Raw genomic sequence first — 19350 nt, 5'->3', positions numbered from 1 at the left:
AGGCACTATGGAAGGATCTGGGCTAAGGCCAATGGTGTGAGGTTCAGTAAGGCCACTGCACTCAAGTCTTGGGCAGAGTGGCTGGAAAGCTACCAGGAGGAAAAGGACCTGGGGGTGCTGGTCAGCAGTGGCTGAACAGGAGCCAGCTGTGCCCAGGTGGCCAGGAAGGCCAATGGCATCCTGGTCTGTATCAGGACCAGTGTGGCCAGCAGGACCAGGAAAATTATCACCCTTCTCACTAGTATTCAGCACTGGTGAGGCCACACCTCAGGTGCTGTGTTCAGTTTTTGGCCCCTCACTACAAGAAAAACATTGAGGTGCTGGAGCATGTCCAGAGGAGGGCAACAGAGCTGGGGAAGGGTCTGGAGCACAAGTCCCATGAGGACTGACTAAGGGAGATGGAGGTGTTTAGCCTGAAGAACAGGAGGCTCAGAGGGGACCTTATCACTGCCTACAACTGCCTGAAAGGATGCTGTAGCCAAGTGGGGGTTGGTGTCTTCTCCCACGTAACAAGTGAAAGGACCAGAAATGGCTTTAAGTTGCACCTGGGGACGTTTAGATTCAATATTAGGAAAAATTTCTTGATGGAAAGGATAGTCCAACTTTGGAACAGACTGCCTGAGGAAGTGAAGGAGTCACCATCCCTGGATGCATGTAAAAGCATGTAGATCTGGCACTTGGGGACATGGTTTGGTGATGGACTTGGCAGTGCTGTGGTTAGACTCAATGATCCTAGGGATCTTCCCCAACCAAAGTGGTTCTATGGGTGTACAACTGCAGGATTTCCCTGCCCTCGCTGCCTGTCACTTATCACAGTCTCTCAGTTATGTCTCCCATATGCTCTGTGGTGCAGGTTGCTGTCTGCTTAAACAGTTACTGGACTGAATTCACAGGGAGTCAACCAGGACAAGACCTCTAGGACCATGGATTCACCAGACACTCAAGCTTCACTGCTTGAAGAGTTGCTTCCCCACAAAACTGGGGTTTGAGGCACTATGTGCCAACTTTCCTCTGAGAGCCCGTGTATCTTAGCTCATCACTTAGCCTAAGGATTTCCAGATTTTCTGGTGAGATAGGTGTCTGAGGAAACCTTGGGGTGTTGATGATAGGGCTGGGCAGGCAGCAAGAATTCCATTTTGTGAAATATTTCAAGGTGTTGACACTTGTGTCAAGAGGCAATAAAATCAAGACTCTCTCAATTGCTTTTGCCAAAAATAAAATGAAAATAAAAATATAGGTAAAGAAAGGAAAAACCCAAAAGTACACACAGCACAGTAGCCAACAGCTCAGACTTCACTTGAGAAGTGGTTGTTAATCTGGAAGAGGAAGAGCACTCCTTCCACCAGCCCACTCACCATCCATCCTAGGGTGTGCCTCCCTAGGCTAGAGGTTCTTTACTGCACCCAAGGAAAAAAAATGCTTTCTGTGTTCTTCATCAAAAGCAGGCAAAAAACAATAGGTCCCTAAGGAAAGCCTTGGTTTTAATCTACTGCCTTTTCCAAGAAAACACCCCCTCCTTTTCTTAATCTCCCTTGCCGTCTCCAGTTATAACATTCTTTTTGCCTGTTCTCTGCCACGCAAAGGATCATAGAAAATCTAGTGTTTTTGAAATTGCTTAATTTCTTTTTTTTTTTCCAGTAGGGGAAAAATTAATCAGAATTTCAAAAGTATACTAAGAATATTTTGGTGTTCAGCTGCCCTGTAAGCAGTGTTGTGCCTGTGAATGTTAAATTTCTCCTAATCCTGCAGTAGATTAGTAATGAGCTTCAAGCAATCGAGCTTTTCTGGAAAACTCACGGACAAGCAGGGTTCATCAGGGAGGTAATTTTAAGGTTTTCCCAAGGTTTTGGTGGGCCTTTTGAGAGTCAAAGTTAGCAAGTAGTCTGCAAGACAACCTTCAATGGGCTCCTTTATTTGTAGCCTGGGTGCTCTGGGAGTGTATTTGCTCTAGAATAAATAGTAAATATTACCGATAAGGAAATAATAACTAATATGTGCCAGAGATTTAATCGCATATTATTGGAATTTTCATCCTTGAAACAATTAAAGGATTAGACCTTATGAACTGAAACTGCGGACTGAATGGTGCATGAGAAATTTTGTTCAGAGGGGAGCTGCTGGGAAAATACCAATTTATGTGTCAGCAGGAAAGCTGGAAAACATAAGTATCTCAAAATAAAAAATGAATGACTTGACAGAAATGTGTATTTTTAGGAAAATGGTCATTCATGTGCTCTGCAGATTTAAAAATAATGATGGGATTTTCATTTTTATCAGAATTAAAACACTACAGCTTCACAAAGAGAAATCTCATTAGTAAAGCTGCATATCTGAAAGTTCACAGTGAAAGGGCAACTCCTAAAAAAACCCTTATATTTCATCATATCAGCAAGAAGCCAAGAAAAAAATCTTTTAAATTCAGTTTAAAGTTTCTTAGAAACAAACACAATATTTTAGTGATGCTGTTTAAATTTTCTCAAGAAAATTGGACATTTTTGGGAAATAAAATGGAGTCTCTCATGGCCGTCAACTTTTTCACAGGACCCAGCTTGCAGTTGGAATGGGACCCTCTACAATAAATCTTTCCCTTCCCTTTTCCCAAATTCCCAGTGAAAGGTGGGAGACCCAAGGAGAGACCCAGCGAGGGGCTGTTGGCATTCACCATCATCTCTGGTGGCCGAAGTAACACAGGGCAGGAGTCTCTGGCAGATCTCGGTCTGGAAGAAACTTAGCAGCAGTCAGAGGCTGAATTGAAAATCTCTCCCCAGTCTATCACCTCCACCATGATTGTTGGGTTTTTCTGGAATGTCCAAGCCCTGCCAGACACAGTTGAGTCTTGTGTTCTGTTGTAGCACCTGATATAAGTCCCTTCACTACCAGCTTTGCAGTGAAGGGTTGAAAAAAGGCTTCTTGCCTGCAGTATAAACACCCAATTGATTGACTTTCTGAGTATGGGAGCTTCTCCTGGTAATTCTCTTTCCCATCAAAATCTTTAGGCAAGAATAGCCCTTTCTCATCCCATTCCACAAGCAGCCTCTCAAGAGCTAAAATTCAGCTCTGTAAGCAACAGCAATTCTCAGATAATAGTTCAACCAGGCTTAGAGTTTCCTTTTATTCCTCCCTGCCTTCCTTTCATCTGACTCTGGTATTTCATCTAGCACTCAGCTTGGAAAGCTTTAGGCAGAGCTCCTTCCTTTGTTGTGTGTTTACACACCTCACACAGATTGGGAAGACCAGAATCATGACTGATACTTTGATACTCCTGAGCAACAATTCATTGCACACACACACAGACAAACCCCCACCAACAGAAAAATGAGGATTTGTTGGTATTTGGGCTGCACTTGGCATCCCCAACCTCCCCATGCAGTCACCAGCTGTGTGCTGATGGGGTTTGGCCCTATAGGCCTGGGAAGAGGTTATCTAGGTTTGGGAAAATCAATTAAATCTCAGTATGTCTCAGCTCCCCAAAGATTTTTTAACTGTGTTTTATGAACTGTTTTTCTGTTTGTGGCAGTGGAGGCACCATGTGCCAGCTGCCTCAGAGTCAAGGCACAGTGAGGTTAAACATAGATATACACTAGAAACTAAATGTAATGGTCCTGCTGCTGTAAGAGGAGGTTTTCCAGCCATTCAAGGCTCAGGGGAGTCTGTTAGTGTGTGTGATGTCTGTATGCATTATATATGGTTTTGGATGAATTGTAAATACATTCATGTACATATTTTGCATCCCTGATGCTTTATTGATATAATTCATCTCATCGTTTCAGTGACTTCATGTTTCTCTTGTAACTACAGGCACATGAGGAAATAATTTTGCCCAGTAAATAAGGTTGCAAACAGAGAATCTTTTATTTTCTTAGTATTATCAGAGGAGGGCAGGATGGTTAGAAAGGAATGCAGCAGCTTGGAAACAGAAGAATACTGCTTTTATTTTTTTGCAGGTGTCAGTGTGCATAGGGGAATAGTTGTTAGCAAGAATTTTTGGAATAAATTAACACCTTCCAGAAATACTTTGGGCCTCAGACCAGCAAAGCAATTAAACATGTGCTCAGGTTGGAACACTGCCTATTTTGCAAGTCACTTTTGTGCATAATGTTAAACAGAGGCTTAATTACTCTGCAAGATCATACAAAAGCAGAGCTGGAAAGGACCTCAAGAGATGATCTACACCAGCCCTGACAGCTGTTTCGCTAACAGTCCTCCAATGACTGGGTTTGTACAGCCTCCTTTGGAACCTTGTTCCAACTATCCTTCAAATGAGAAAGCTTTGAGTTTTATTTTTGGGGTTTGGTCTTGGTTTTTGTCCCTTTTTTTTTTTTTTTTTTGTTCCTTTTCCCCCCAGGCTGCTAGCTCAAAATATCTTCATGTAAAATAAACAAAACTTAATACGGAGAACAACTAAGCTCTTTTCTTCTGTAACACCCTTCTTGCGTGCAGCAGGACTGACAGCACCTCTCTTGTTCTCCCCAATCCTGTTTCTGTACTGAACAAAGATGGTTTCTCCAACCTTTTCTTGGATAATGTGTTTTACACATCACATATCATTGCCATTGCTCCCTTCTGAACTCACTGGGGAATTGATCTCATTTCAAGCAGGGAGCTAAGCTGATGTCCTACCAGTGTCTTTAATTTTTCTCTTACTTTTTTATTTTTTACATACACAGAGCAAGCCAATTTCCTTGTGTTTCACGTCCAGCCCTCTTATTGACACACCTTGAAAAAAAGGTTCATCTTCTTTTCTATGTGCACGTTGGGCTTCTGGTCCTCTGTATCCCCAAGATCACTTCTTGGTGTGCTGCCACTTCTTAGCTTATTCGGTGTACTTTATTTGGCATTCAAAAATACCTTACCTTTGCTGAATGTCAAGCTGCAAATTTGAACTCCTTCCTCAGTCTGAATCATCCTCTAGCTTTACAGCTAGTGCTGTATGAGCTGAGCTTAGAAGGACTTCCTTAAATGTCATCCTGCCCTGACTGTGCATGATTGACACCTGGTCTCCAAGTTTTTGAAGCAGTAGCATGTTCAAGTGAATGTGATTTCATCAAGATCATATTTTCCTCTTTTACTTCTCAGAACATTGTGTTGGGAAATGGCATCCTGCCTCTTTTTTAATTACTGGGCTACTTACCAGGTAAATTGGTCTGACATGCCATGTTATTAAAAATAAAAAAATATTCAAAAACTCTGGACTGGCTGATATTTGTCAACATATTGTTCTCTTGGGGTTATAACTTGGTTATTTAATTATTCATTCTATTATCTTTCCATTTATCAAAGTTAGGCAGATTAGTTTTGAATTCCCTGGCCCCTCCTTTTTCCTTTCTATAGAGAAAAGTCCTCTCTCTGCCATCTTCCAGCCCTCTGGGACATCCCCTTTAAACCTAGAATTCTTGCAGATAATCACTAATAGCTGTCTGCTGAGTTCCTTAATTACACTAGTGTGAGTTTCATCACACCTCTTGGACTTGAAAACATTATCTTTCTAGAACTTGTTTGGGCAAATCTTTTTTCCTTTTCTTTTTTCTCTCTTTTTTTTTCTTTTTTCTCTCTTTTCTTTTCCCTTTTCTCTTTTTTTCTTTTCTCCTTTTTTCTTTGGCTTTGGCCTTTATCATCTGCTAAATCAATTTCACAGTTAACTTTTTAACAAAGATTTGAACAGCCTTCTTTCTTTCAGTGATTGTCTCTCCTCTTTATCCAATAAGTGATAGGTTTTCCTCTGTTGTGTGGTTGCTTCTGTGTATCTGGGAGGCTTTCATACCACTTGCTAGTTGCTGTTCATTTTGTATTTACGTGTTTGTGCTATTCTTCTATGTCCATTCATCAGCACAAGTCTGTGTTTCCACTTCTACATTAACTTCCCTGATAAACTTTGCTCCTTGTGGTAATTTTCCACAAGGTGCTGGTGCTGTCCTATTCTCTTCAACTATACCTGCTCTTCTCCTCTGCGACTTAGACTGCTTTGTGGCTGTCCAAATGTGGGCTTGAGTACTATCCCCCAGAATTTCTTCCTGTGAGACCTGACTTACCATTTCTGCAGGTATCCATTTTGTGGTTTTTACTTTTTTCAAGAATGTAATCATTTTGTGACCATCATCATCCCCCTTGCCTTACATTTTAAAGCTTGAATTCAATTCCTGCCTGCTCAGTAGCACCAGGACTAAAGTATGTGCTGCTGCCCCAGACAAGCACCCTCCTTACTTGGAAACAGGCTTTTTTTCTATAGTATTTAAAGAACACAATGAACTATGTCCAGCTCTCTTTGATTAATTACTCATCTAAAATTTCCCCATCATCAAACCCTTACTTGCCTTGAGATTTGCAGTAACCTCTGCCTGGTTCTGTCTCTGCGGGTGCTGCCTTTTACACCGAGGTCAGGCTCGGCGCTGTTGGTTTCATTATGGGATGCAGGAGTCTGCAAATTAAACCTTTCATGGGGCAATTACACCTCCAACATCTTGTTGATCAGGTACCTTCAAGTATGGAGCAGGGTATTGCTGATGCTTTAGTTCCCAAATGTGGCAAAGACTGCAAAGCACTGAGGCGTCTTATGATGGCCAGATGCCTGCTGAGCAGCCCATTAGCTTTTTGTTTGTCAAATGTGTAATTGTGTGCACTCACTTACATGGACTTCTCTGTAAAAACTTGATGTTTGAAATGTTTGGCAGTCCTGAATACACCAGGCAGGTACTGTCTTGGTGTTGTCTGGAAACATGAAACCCCTCCACAGATATTAAATAAATCAGAGAGTCATTAATAATCTCATCCAGAACATAAACTGATTATACTGCCAAGGGTCTACCTTTGGTTACATCTTCTGCAGTAGTACTTCTGTCCAATGCTTTTTTTCCCCCTCTATATTCAGGGAAATGGAGAGGTGACTAAGGTGGAGAGAGGTGTGATCTTCCCTGACCTCTGCACCTCCCACAGATCTGCTCTTGCCTTGTGCAGATGTTATTGTATCTCTCTGCTCTTGCAGGCATGTGGACCCTCAGGCAGGAGCAAAGGCTTTCTCCAAATACAGCCACTGGTCCCACTGAGTGGGAAGGGGACCACTGTGCTCTCACCGTCCTGGCTGACCTAAACCTGAGTCTGACTGCAGTTTTATCCAGTAGCCATTCTTAAAGCACTTCTCTTTTGCATATTTTGCTTGTTTGATCTTCTGAAGTGAATGCTGGCAACTCTGCCTTGTCCAGCCAAGGTTGCTGGCCCCATGCAAATCCTTGGAGTCCTGGATGGCTTTATCACAAGTCTCCCTGCTCCTGTTTAACGAGCGCCATGGTTACAAGCACCATTAGACTGATGATATTCACATGCAGGAAACAATGCAGGGAAAACAGGATTTGCACGGCTCCGGCTGCACTGCCCCAAGAATTGCAGGAAGTGATTGTACTTTATGAAACCGTCTGTGCTCCGCTAGATTGTCTATAGCTTTTAAGGTCAAGCCGTGGCACACCGCGTTTGAAATGCCTTTTGTAATAATGAGGACTGTTTATGAGCCGTGGTACAGGCTGTATTGTTTACCCTGGGCTGTGGTTAAAAGGTGCTATAATTCAGCCTGTTTTGCAGGATGGCACGAGGAATCTATCATGGGCCTTTCTGGCATGGGCTTGGGCTGGGTTCAAAGGAGGAATGTCCATCATGTCATCTGAAGTATCCCCCGGCATGTAGAAAGTCACGCAGCACGCGCGGCCGCCTGCCGCCATGCAAAGCCAACAAAAGAGCCAGGGGGGAAATCAGGAGGGCCTGCCCAGGACCTGGGACATTGCTCTGGGCACTTCCCATAGCAGCCCAGCTGCCCCCTTGAAGTGGGGAGTGGCACGAGCCACACAATGGATGTGCTCAACCCACAGAGAGGAACAGAGCAGTGACATAGGGCAATCACCGCCCCTGCCAGCTGAGTAGCAAAGTTCTGAGAAGCAGCCATTAATTCAGAGTCTGTTCTCTCCTGATTACCTGATCCTTTACATTGCATGAGTGCTGGCCTGTGCCCTGGCAGGTCCATGCAACAGGGCTGCAAACAATGTGATCCTGCAAAGTGTGCCTTAAATTCAGGTTTGACTTTAGTATGGAGAAGTCTTGAAGGACTTTGCAGTCAAGATGTGATATGCTCATGAGAGGGAGGGAGGGAGGGAGCATCCAGCAGGTGTTGGAAGAGGAAGATGGGGGACACAGCTGAACTCCTCCAAGGGGTTGTTGTTTTGCAGGCAGGAGTCTGGGCTGTGGGTGTATAGACTCCCAGAATAATGTGGGGGGGGCAGAAAACCAGCCCCTGCAGGAGCTGATGAAAAGGCCTAGCATGCTCTTGCTCTGGTTCACACCGTCCCTCCCCATGATCGTGCTCATGAGAAAGAATTTACCTCCTCCCTAAGATATGGCTGGGCTCTAGAGTAGGTAAATTGCTTGAAATGTTTAGTGTCCTAAACTAAGCAGTCTGCTCTTGGTCCAGTTCAGTTTGCTGTTTCTGCCTCACAGGGGAAGATCTCTTGGCCTCAGAACAAGGGAAATACTTTGCTTGGGTAGGCAAAATCTACTCTCCCTCCAAACAGCGAGAAGCCAGCCAGGCATTCTGAAGTACAGTGTTGTTTTCAAACAAATAAAACTCAAGAAGTAAAGTTAAAGGAATATACAGTTAACATTTGAAGAAGATGCTGAGGGATAAAATGCTTGTCTTTGATAGACATCTTTCACATCCCCTCCTACTGCCCTTATGAGCACTTTCACTCATTTTCTCCACCTGTTGAATCTCAACATGAATTAACACCATCCAGAGCAGAAACTTAGTTTGGATAGAATAGGATCTTGCTGGGCCTTGCTGTCATCATTGCAAGGTTACTAATAGCTCCTGCCACTGAGAAAGAGGTTGGAAGAGGAAGGCACCTGTCCCAAGCACCAGCACTTCACACACCAGTCTGGCAAAATCCTTTGGTGCAGGCAGTATTCCCTCAGGAGAGAAAGATCTTGGCATCTGCTACACTCTATGCATATATGCTTGCATCCATCCTCTCCAAGACCTTCTGTATGGCTCTTCATGTCCAGAAAAAATTATCTGATTCTTCACTTCTGTTTTTATCCCAATTCTAGTATTTTGTGGCACTGACACTTTTAAGGAGCCTCATCAGCAGTCTGTATATATTGAGGAGAAAGTCCTACAGATCTGGGCACCAGTGGGCTATGATAACCCCCAAGTGCTGGGAGATATGCACTTCCAAGAGATCTAAGGAATAAGTACCCCAAAGTTTGGGAAGGGGATTAGAGAGAGGTGGCACATGTTAAAAAAAAAAAAAAAAAAAAAAAAAAAAAAAAAAATTAAAAAAAAAAAAAAAAAAAAACACATGGAAACCAAAAGTTCTTCAAAGTATTACTCACTTTAAAAAAATCTTGGCATGCATACATCTAGTGTGAGCAAGCATAGGCATCTGAGCTTATTTTTATTTTTTAACAGCTTGTTGTGGTTAAAGTGTTAGATGCAGTTTGGACACAGCACACCATGCCCTCCAGGCTATGAAAAGCAGAAAATGAAGAGGTGGACAAAGCAGTGCTTTAAAAAGGAAAAAAAAAAAAAAAACACCTACTTTTCTGGGTTCACTCACATGTGTAAGTTTAGCCATGAATGAGCTGTGCTGTATGAAGGACAAATGCTCAGCTCCTTGCTGGTAGAGCCCCATTTCTACTTAGCCACTGGCCATCTTCTGGCAGGCACTGAAGAGTTTTGACACCCCAGTATTGTTCATTATAGCAGCTTTCAGGTTTATCAGATATGATCACTTGCTCCATTTCCTCTTGGTTTTCTTCCTGGAAAACTGGAAGCATGTACCCAGGAAGATGATGACTGCATTCCTAGAGTGAATATACGAAACTTCTGAGGTTGAGAAATGTTTCTGAGCATGCTGTACATGTGAGTAATGAGGAGAGTGACTTCCAAAAAGCAGCAGAACAACTGTCTTTATTCAAAACTTGGGTCTCAGACATTCTCTCTATTTTTCACTTTTGTGTGTATTTTTGGTGACATAGGCACATAGGGCACACACACACTAAAATATGGCACACTCTCACCCTAAGAACAGTCTGCAGCCAGTGTTTAATGGCTATACAGGAGTTTGCAAGCTCTGAGCTACAGTAGGTGCTCCAGTGTTGTTACAATAGATCTAAAGTCTCAGATTCAAGGGCATAGTAGTGGATGCAGACTAGGAGCAAATTATCATGATGAGCATTGTGATTGCCTGTCTGGTTGTCTGTTCATACAAAGTCTGATCTTTTGCTGTCCTCATCCCCTTTGTCCAGTCCATAGGGTGAGAAAATTGCAAGGCACCCTTTTCACCACACTTCCCCATCACTCTCCTAGGCATTCAGAGCAGGGTCATCTGAAACTGCAGCTGCTGAGTAGATCTTGCTGGCTGATCTGTAGTTCCTACCAACCACCAGAGCATGGCTCTCTGGAGAACATAAAGTTAAAAAAAAAAAAAAATAAAAAAAACCAAACCAAGAAAACAACCTCAGAGCAACCTGACATAAATTACACAGGAAACTTTTGACTGGTTTGGCTCCCTGCTTATAACAACAGCTTTTAAGAACTCTGCTTTACTGGCAATCAAGACTAATACCAAGGTCAGCAGATCATAACCCCTTATCAAATGATAAATATTTGCCTACATGACCTGGGCACAGCTTGTGTGACTGAGGAAGGAAGTTAACTTCCACCAAAACACGTTTGTTTGTTTGTTTGTTTGTTTGTTTGTTTGTTTGTTTGTTTGTTTGTTTGTAATAAGTGGCTAACACTGGTACCAGAGCCTGTGCCAACACCCCTAACTACAAGGCTCAGTTTTCCAGTGCAATGCACTTTGTTAATGTCACAGACAGACCTAGTTGCCTCTGAAAATCAGTCTGTGCTAATGAGATACTTACCTACCTCAAGAGCTTCATTCTTTCAAAACTCTGGTTTTCTTTTCTTACAGTATTTAGAGTAATTCAAACAATTTTAATTTAAAAATGCAAAATTCAGAGTAATATGTTTACAGTTTCACTCTCTTGCCAAATATTTCCTTACTACTGTTTTCAATTTTTATTATCGTTTCTTATTGTTAATTGTTTGATTTCAATCAACACTTAAACCTCTAGGGTGTTATGCAATCTCATTCCTGCCAACCCTGGCATTTCACAAATCTTCAGTGGTGTTATTTTAAATATTACAAAGAAATTTGAGATACTTTTTAACTTATGTTCAACCCAAGAACTTTCCAGGTTTTTGGGTGCATTCATGTGGCACTTCCAGGCTTTTCCCTATGTCTGTGCAGGCATCCTTTCTCTAAAGGAAAACTAAATAGCACACGGTCCCAAGAGCCCAGAAGCTGGGCTTTTAATTAGGCCATGAACTATTTCTCAACTCACAGTTAAAGCTGGCAACATTATAGACAAGCCAAAAGAGATCAGACCAAGGTTCAATTGAAAGAACATCCTGTAGAGTTGAGATGTATTTGCACTTAAACTGCTCTGCAATGTGCTCAGGTCCCCAGCACAGTGCTTAAAATAAATAAATAGCCAGAAGGATGGTTTTTTTAAGACCCAGCAGGAGTGAAAGTGCTTTTCCATGTCTTTTGTGTGAAAAGTTTGCACAGCAGACAAAAAAAGAAAAACCCACCAAAGAACCAAAACCAAACCAAAAAAGTAAAAAAAAAAAAAATGAATCAAGTAAACAAATCACTGCTAAACCAGACATTTACCTGAGATTCCTCCAACATGAAAGTTTGTGTGTGTTTAATCAAAGTGTGAGGACAGCTTTAAATAAATGTGAAAGGTTGAAATCCTCTGCTGCCACTATATATCCCTCTGGCTTAAGGAGAAAATCCCTAAAGTATGTTTGTTGACAGACTAGTAACAATTGCAGAGTTTATGCTGTTATTTGCCACCACCACCCTCTCCCCTTTCTTTTCTTCCTCCTTTTTCCATTGATGGTCTTAAAAGCCTTTAACATTTTTTTTTTTTTTTTTGCTTATTGATTCACATCAACTCTTGTTTATTCTCAAACAAGAGTAAATGAAGGTTTGTTTTTTTTTTTTCATTATGACAGTGTGGGGTATTTTTTGTTGGTTGGGGGGGGTATTTCATTTTGTTGGGAGGTTGTTTTTTTTTTTGGGGGGGGGGGTTGTGCAGGTACTGTTTGTTTTGAGGTGGGGGGCCTGGGGAGAAGGGGCATTTAAAGCATGTCTCCTAGGACCCCTTATTAAAGGATAGCAGTTTCTTATCACTTCTCATCACACAGCTGTGGCCTCTTAATTCCTGTTGTTTCTCAATATGCATTCTTTAGGCATTTCCATTTTGACAGTGATATAATTTGTGGCATGCCCTCCCCCCCTTTCCCTTTCTGTTTTCATCTTATCTGATTTGTTGTTGCAATATTTTTTTTTTGGCTTGAGTTTTTTCTCTGAACTTGTGGGGAGCTATTTTTAAGTTTTACAAAGTTTTAAAACGGAAGAGAAATAAAAATGAGGTCTGGGTGGAAGAATAAGCAGCAGATTTGGGGAATGCTGGCAGGCAAGAACAGTATGGACTCTGGCTGCTTTTCAAGGAGGACAGGCCTGGTCTTAAATGGCCACTTTTAAGACCAAAATGCAGTGCAAATAATAGAGCAGTTTCAACAGTTCTCAAAACTGGGGGTGATAAGGTTAACTGACACATGAAGTGTATAAAGCAGAGACTGAGAGGGCAGACAGCAGTAAGGAACTCCAGCACAGCAGGGTTCAGGCTTCCTTGGAGGGCAATGCCTCATGGAAAAAGGGTTGGCAAACCACGATGGAGAACAGGAGGGCTAATGAGCTCCCACCTGACACAAAACACAACATTTCCTCCATGTGGCTAAACCAGAACTAGATGCTGGAGCAGCATGCTCATTTAACTGGAAAGGAAGACTCTGAAGAGGTGGTAGTCATGGCTAACGCACATTGGTACTCATGGATTAGGGTGTCCTCAGGACGCTCCTTGGTCTCCTTCACCTGAATGAAAAATTGCTGTTATGATTTGCACACAAGGCTGAGAGATGGGCATTGGGGGTCACAGTTTCATGCTCAAACACAGACCTAATGTCCAGTGTCAAGTGTCTGGGATAGTCATGGCAGCTGTTCAGTTAGGGGAAGGAAGCCACAGGAAGGACAGTAATGCTACAGAACCTTTCAGAGCAAGGGAAGAGGGCAAATTTTCCTCCCTCCAGTACTCTGGGAGCTGTTCACCCCAGAGCTGGGTTCACAAGCAGTTTCTCACCAGCACCATATGGACCTTTTGGAGAGTTCTGCAACATCCCTGGAAGGTTTTTTTTCTTTTTTCAGTAACTGGCCATGGATTTAGGAATGGCAAAACTCTCACCTCACCTATTTCTCTGCATGTGTTCTCCTTCCACAGTTATATAGTGCTCACCATGACTCAGTGTGAACAGTGGGACTAAGAAAACAAGAGCATGAGGGATCACTAGGAATACAATAACTGAAAAATTAGTTACTATTATTAAATTAGTGAACCTCGATTAAAAAAAAATAACAAAAGCAATCTTTTCCTCCCAAAACTACCTGGTGTCCCTGCAAGCCAGCACAAAAACAATCTGCAGTAGAGCCAATAAAGCTGCTAAAGAAAGCACCCACAGAACATTTCAGACAAAATAAGGAAGAGTTTTCAATGGCCAAGACATTACAGCACCATCCGAAATTCCCTAATGTGCCTGTCCTTAGAAGGTCAGTGTGAAGAATTAACTGCACAACAGAAACAAACAGGCACACAGAGAAAGGGAGTGACTCTGTGCCTTTGCATTGTGTACCCACAGCGTGCCCGTTTTCCTTGGCTTTGCTGATGTTTTCCTCCCTTCTAGGCATTGCTACTCATGAGTGGGGCAGAAGTAAAGCATTTGTCCTCTTTGTGGTCTAGGCTTGCTTGTCTTGCTGGAGTATAGAGCCTTGATTTTTGGTGGGATGTCTTCCCTCTTTCCTGAAGTTAACTGGCTGAATTCTGTCTTTTTAACATCCCAGCATGACTCAGCCATCACTGTGATAGGACCGATACAAACAGAGAGGATCCTGATATCCTGTGGGCCAGCCTGTGCATGTTCACACTCAGGTTAGATTTGCTGACACCTTTAGAGGGTTACAAGGCAAGCTGAAGACCAGGCTGACGATTATTCTTACCCTGGGCCTTTGGTCTTGCTTTGGCATATTTGCCCATGTCACTTGTTGAAGTGTCCTTCTGCTGGAGCCTGGGTTTGCACTGTGCAAAGAGAGCAGGAGCTGTAGTTGGGTGACACAGAGATGTTATTGGAGGGATGAAGAGGAAATTGCATCCCGTACATGGAGAAGTCTAAGAGTGGCAATTAAATGTATTTGCTGATACCCAGGCTAAAACACAAAATGTCTTTGTTTTGTTGCAGGGGGTTTTGTGAGAATTTTCCATCTGAAAACTGCAGTACCTCAGAGTTGAGGGATTAGGTCCTTGCTTCCAATTTCCTTGACTGTAAAAACCAGATAAAACTATTAGACTGTTTTCTTTGCTGCCCTTGTTACTCTAGACTGATCTCCAAACCTGATATGTCATAGAAGTGTATAATGTTACCATGGAAAAGGACCCTGGGAGATCTTCTACAGCATCCCTCTGAAATGGGCATTTTTCTACACACTTCACAGAGTTTCTGTGTCTGTTTTCAGTAATCTTCAGTAATTTTTATTCAGTAAACAGTGCTGAGGTTGCTCCTCAAAGACTATATTTCCCAGCCTTTTGTTGTTCTTTTTGCTCAGCTCTGCTCCAGACCACCTCACCTCTATCTTCCCAGAAGTACAGCTTCCAGGACCAGACCTGAGTCTTAGGCCTCAGCAGCATTTGGTGGGTTGAGGAGATTAATATGAGTGCCTTGGGAAGCTGGATCTGAGGGATCCCCTGGGATGCTGTTACTGCCCCTTCCCCTCTTGGTACTGATGCTTTGGAGAAAAATCCTCCAGGCTTATTAAACATGCAGACAAGTAGGCATCAGGATGCTTGTCTAGAAGACAATGGCCAATCACTAGTACTCATAAAATGCCAGCTAACCTCATAAGAATCTAGTTGGTTTGGGGGTTTTATGCTTGAGCTTCCATTGGAGAAGTCTGGGTCTCATTCACATCCACCTGGGCCTGACAACACAGGTCTCCTCCAAGCAGATCTCACACCTCAGCCATGCCAAGACTTGTAGAACAGGCACTGCCCTGTTTCATTTTACAAGCTGAAAGGCTGTTTTCAGGTGTCCTCTGAGTTGCATCTTTTTTCCTGCACTTTCTGTCTTTTTCCTGCCTATTTCTCAATCCATTTATTGTCAAGACACATGAGCATAGAGAGACTCCTCTCTCCAAAATGTACATTTTTGACAAAAAAGGACACAGCAGTGTAAAGTGTACAGAAACACCTTACCCCAGACACAGGTTTAAACTCTGTCTCTACAAGATGTTGGTTTCCCCATGTACCATCCAATGTTCAGTCACGTCATGCAAGGATCAGCTTTCCTATGAAAGTTCTAGAAAGCTGAAATCCAGGAGAAAGACTGTTGCTGCCAAGTGTGCTTAAAAAGAGATGTTTATATCCTTGAGGGACAAAGCTGAGGCCACATAGTTTTGGATGATTAAATGGCCTTGTTATCTTGTTGGCTTCAGGAAAGCCTGTTCCTAGGCACTCCGTTTTGAGCAGTGTTTCAGGGTGGTGCGGACTTTTTAGGACTTAAAGTCAAGGTCAGTGCCAGGAGGCTGGACCAGCAGAGAGTCCTGGATTGACCGAGCCAGGCTGGCTTGGGGCCTGCCAGAGATCACTGCAGCATGCCAGGAAGGGGGCATCCTGGTGGCAGCCACAACCCACGTCCCCACAGTGCTCAATACCAAACTAGGAGGCATCAGGGTACCTGCACCACCTGCCAGTCACACCGTGGTGGGCAACTCCTCACTCATGGGGATGGGGCTGTGAGGTGAACTTGCCCGACATTGATGGAAAGTGTGAAAGTGTTTTTTCTAGACATTAAGAGAAGCAAGTCTCATAAATGTGAGAAACAAGCACCTGCAATATTCTCCTAGGTTCCAGCTGGGGGGATCTGAGCTGCTTCACTTCTAAAGTGCCCTGAACAACAGCAGTATTTTGTTAAATAATTGCTCAGTAGTGACTTCACTTTTTCTGTTGCATCAAGATGTATATACTGAGTTATAATTAGATAATTTATCTCTTTTTAAAATTTATTTGGTTTGTTTATTTTATATGCTTCAATTTATTTTTCCAGCAGAGTACATTTGCAGTTGAAGCTAGGGTAGAGTCCAGTTTTTCTTGTTGTGCACAAACTTGGAAACCTAATCTTTGACCTGAACTTTTTCTTTTCACCAGAGGAACTTTGCTTACTGTTATTATTCACAATTTTATATTTTCTTATATACTAGTTCCCAGCTGTGAACAGGGGAAAATTTTTTCCCAGGAGTTCTTGCTTTGCTGGGCACAGTCTGGCACTAAGCTGAGGTGCTGCTGCCCTCTACTGAGCAATGTTGAATATCAAGAAAAAAGTGCGTGTTTCAGCAGTTCGTTGCTGCCGTGACCATCATCCTCTCGAGCTTGCACTCTCTTCTTACATTTTTATCAAGTTTGAAGAATTGAGAAGCAGGGGCCTGCACCTCTGAGTCCCCCAGGACCACTGTCAGTGAAGCAGAGCTAGCAATTTACAATGTATTGTTTAGGACCATAGTTGGGTATATACTCTAAACTCACATTGCCTGAGGGCAAGTTGCTTGCATTGCTTTTATTGGTAGTGCTTACCTGCATTAGCAGTGTCACCACATACCATAGGCTCACCTATTGCCTGGCAGATACTCTTTCCCTGCCTTGTCTCACTATGTGTACAAACTTCACCATGTCTGTACTCCCTCTTTCAGCAGCACCGCCCCAGCCAGGCCCCTTTTCTTAGGGATCTCACCAGAACTTTTAAGTACATTGAGGTCTGGACATGCACAGCCAGCCAGGCTTTGAGCCTTCATGTTATCCATCATGGTGTAGAGAGTAGCAGGAAGGAGAACTGTGATACTTGGTATTTACAACTGCATCAGCTGGTTAATAGTTAACGGTCAACCAAGTCATGGTGTAATGTTTTTCCGTTTACTTGTTAGAAAAACGTCACCTTTATGACCAATACATCACAATTTCAAGCCTTTATGGGAAATCTACCTGCTAAGAGATGGATGTCTGCTGTGTTTTCCTGAAGGACTGGATTGTTTTCTGAGAGTTCTTCCTGGAGAGATTAAGGCATTTATATTTGCAATCATTTGAATTAATGGTATGCACAGTGAGCATTTAGGTAGTAAAAAGTTTACCAGTTTGTTTCTAGTTGATGTTGTTGTGATGCCTTAAGTTTTACCTTTCACGTTTTTCAGATTCAGGTATAGTTCTACACCCCTAGGCAGCACAGAATCTGAAAAACATGAAAGCTAAAACTTAAGGAGTCAGTTGTTTCTGTCAGGTGTCTGTCAGGACTCAGAAATTTGGTCCTCATGCTGTATTGTGCAGGGTAAAGTATAAAATACACCCAAAGGCTCCTCTGCTCTGCCAAACACAGGCAAGGAAACACTGATAGGAGTAGGTTAGAGAAGCAGTTTGCTGCAGTTTTGGATGAAAAGGGGTGCTATGGATACTGTGCATGGCACAGTGAGTTTCCCCAAAGAATTGCTGGTCCATGTGAGTGGGACATTGCAGAAGGGACAGGAGCTGTTTAACCTCAAATTGGCTGAGATGCTACCAGATAAGGCTAAGATATCTTGTATATGATCTGAACAGGTCACTCTGAGACTGGTGAAGCTGGTCACACAGCTTCCAGGCCCTAGGATGTGAGGTTTGTGAGAAATATCAACAGAGAAATGAGGACCATGTAATCCATGGCACAGCTGCCTCCTAGCGGCAGTCTCCATTGCACATAGAAAGTGGCATTAACAAGGCAGAGAGAGATTTGCTCCTGTGTTTCTTACTCGTTTTTAATCAGCACTTTCCAGTGCCTAAACACTTTAGTCTCAATTTTGGGACAAAATATAACCTTAGTTCTTAGACACCCTGAAAAAATTCCTGGGACGACAAAAGTAACAAACATAATACCAGTCTACCTTCTGAATAATTTCAGGACCTATTTGTCTGAGAAGATGAGAGTAATACACAGTTCCAGCTGTTCCAGATCATTATACTCTCTCTGTACTGTAATTACTGCAATGTCAGGATGTTTTTTCTACACTGAGCCTGGCTGATGGTCACATTTACCCACTCACAGACACTGTTTGGTTTTCACAGGGATTTCAACCTAGAGCAAACCTAAGTCAACAGGAGACTGCTTATGCAGTGACTGTTCAAGTGACATCCATGAAAAACAGCTGACAAAGTAAATGTACATAATGCATTTAAGCTAGCATGTTTTCTACGATGCGCTCAGGTTAACTGCGTGGTTGGGTTAAAAACTGCCTCTTCTGAATATGGATCTCCTCAGCAAATCCAGTCATGATCCTCCCTGTCAAAACACAAGCAAGCGGAGTCTGCAAGTGGAGGAGGAGAATTTTGGCAGCACTTGGGAAAATTTCACACCCAACACTAAACTGGCAAAGTCTTCAAGTTCAAGAATTACAAAAGCACCTTCACACAGGAGTTGCAATATTTTTCAAAAGGCAAGGTAGGTATCTACCTACCTAGCTTCCTTCAGTGAAATGGTAGGATTTTCAAGTCCTGTTAATTTAATGAAAACTGCAGTACTAATATGACTCAGTTACATTCAGCTATAGGCATGCCTGTTTGTGTGAAGCAATGAAAGCATTTTCGATATTTGAGAAAAGCAAGCCTACAAATAGCAACACAATTTTGCTACAGATGGGCAAAAACTCCAGCCCTTCATCTCCACATTTCATGCTTTGGGGCACTTGACATCCAAGTCTGACGTTTGCATCATTAAAATGTTTAGAGTCCACCTACACAAAATTGTAAAACATGCAATTTTCAGCAGACGTTACTTAAGTCACATCTTCTCCCTCCCTGTTCCCCTGCCTCCCCCCCTTCTCCCTGCTTCTGCTGTTAAATCCTATAGATTTTCACAGAAACTTCTTTTTATAGACTCTCTTTATTAGAGCACTATCCCTGCTAAGCACTTCTATGAAATTCTCTATTAGACTGTAACCACCTACAGTCCCTGTGGTATCCTGTTAGATTTTCAAAGTTGATTTTATACAAGTTTCTCACTGAGTACATTTTAAATGTCAAATTATAACTTTAAGCCTGTGATAGTATAAATAGTAATTTCATCCCCTTCCTTCCAGCTTTTGGAGGAAACTTTTCCTTCCTTCTGCACACACAACC

The sequence above is a fragment of the Zosterops lateralis genome, assembly GCF_965231275.1.
Source record: "Zosterops lateralis genome assembly, chromosome: 1".
In the NCBI taxonomy this organism is placed as follows: domain Eukaryota; kingdom Metazoa; phylum Chordata; class Aves; order Passeriformes; family Zosteropidae; genus Zosterops; species Zosterops lateralis.
The sequence above is the reverse complement of the archived record's forward strand: the minus strand, read 5'-3'. Positions refer to the sequence as shown.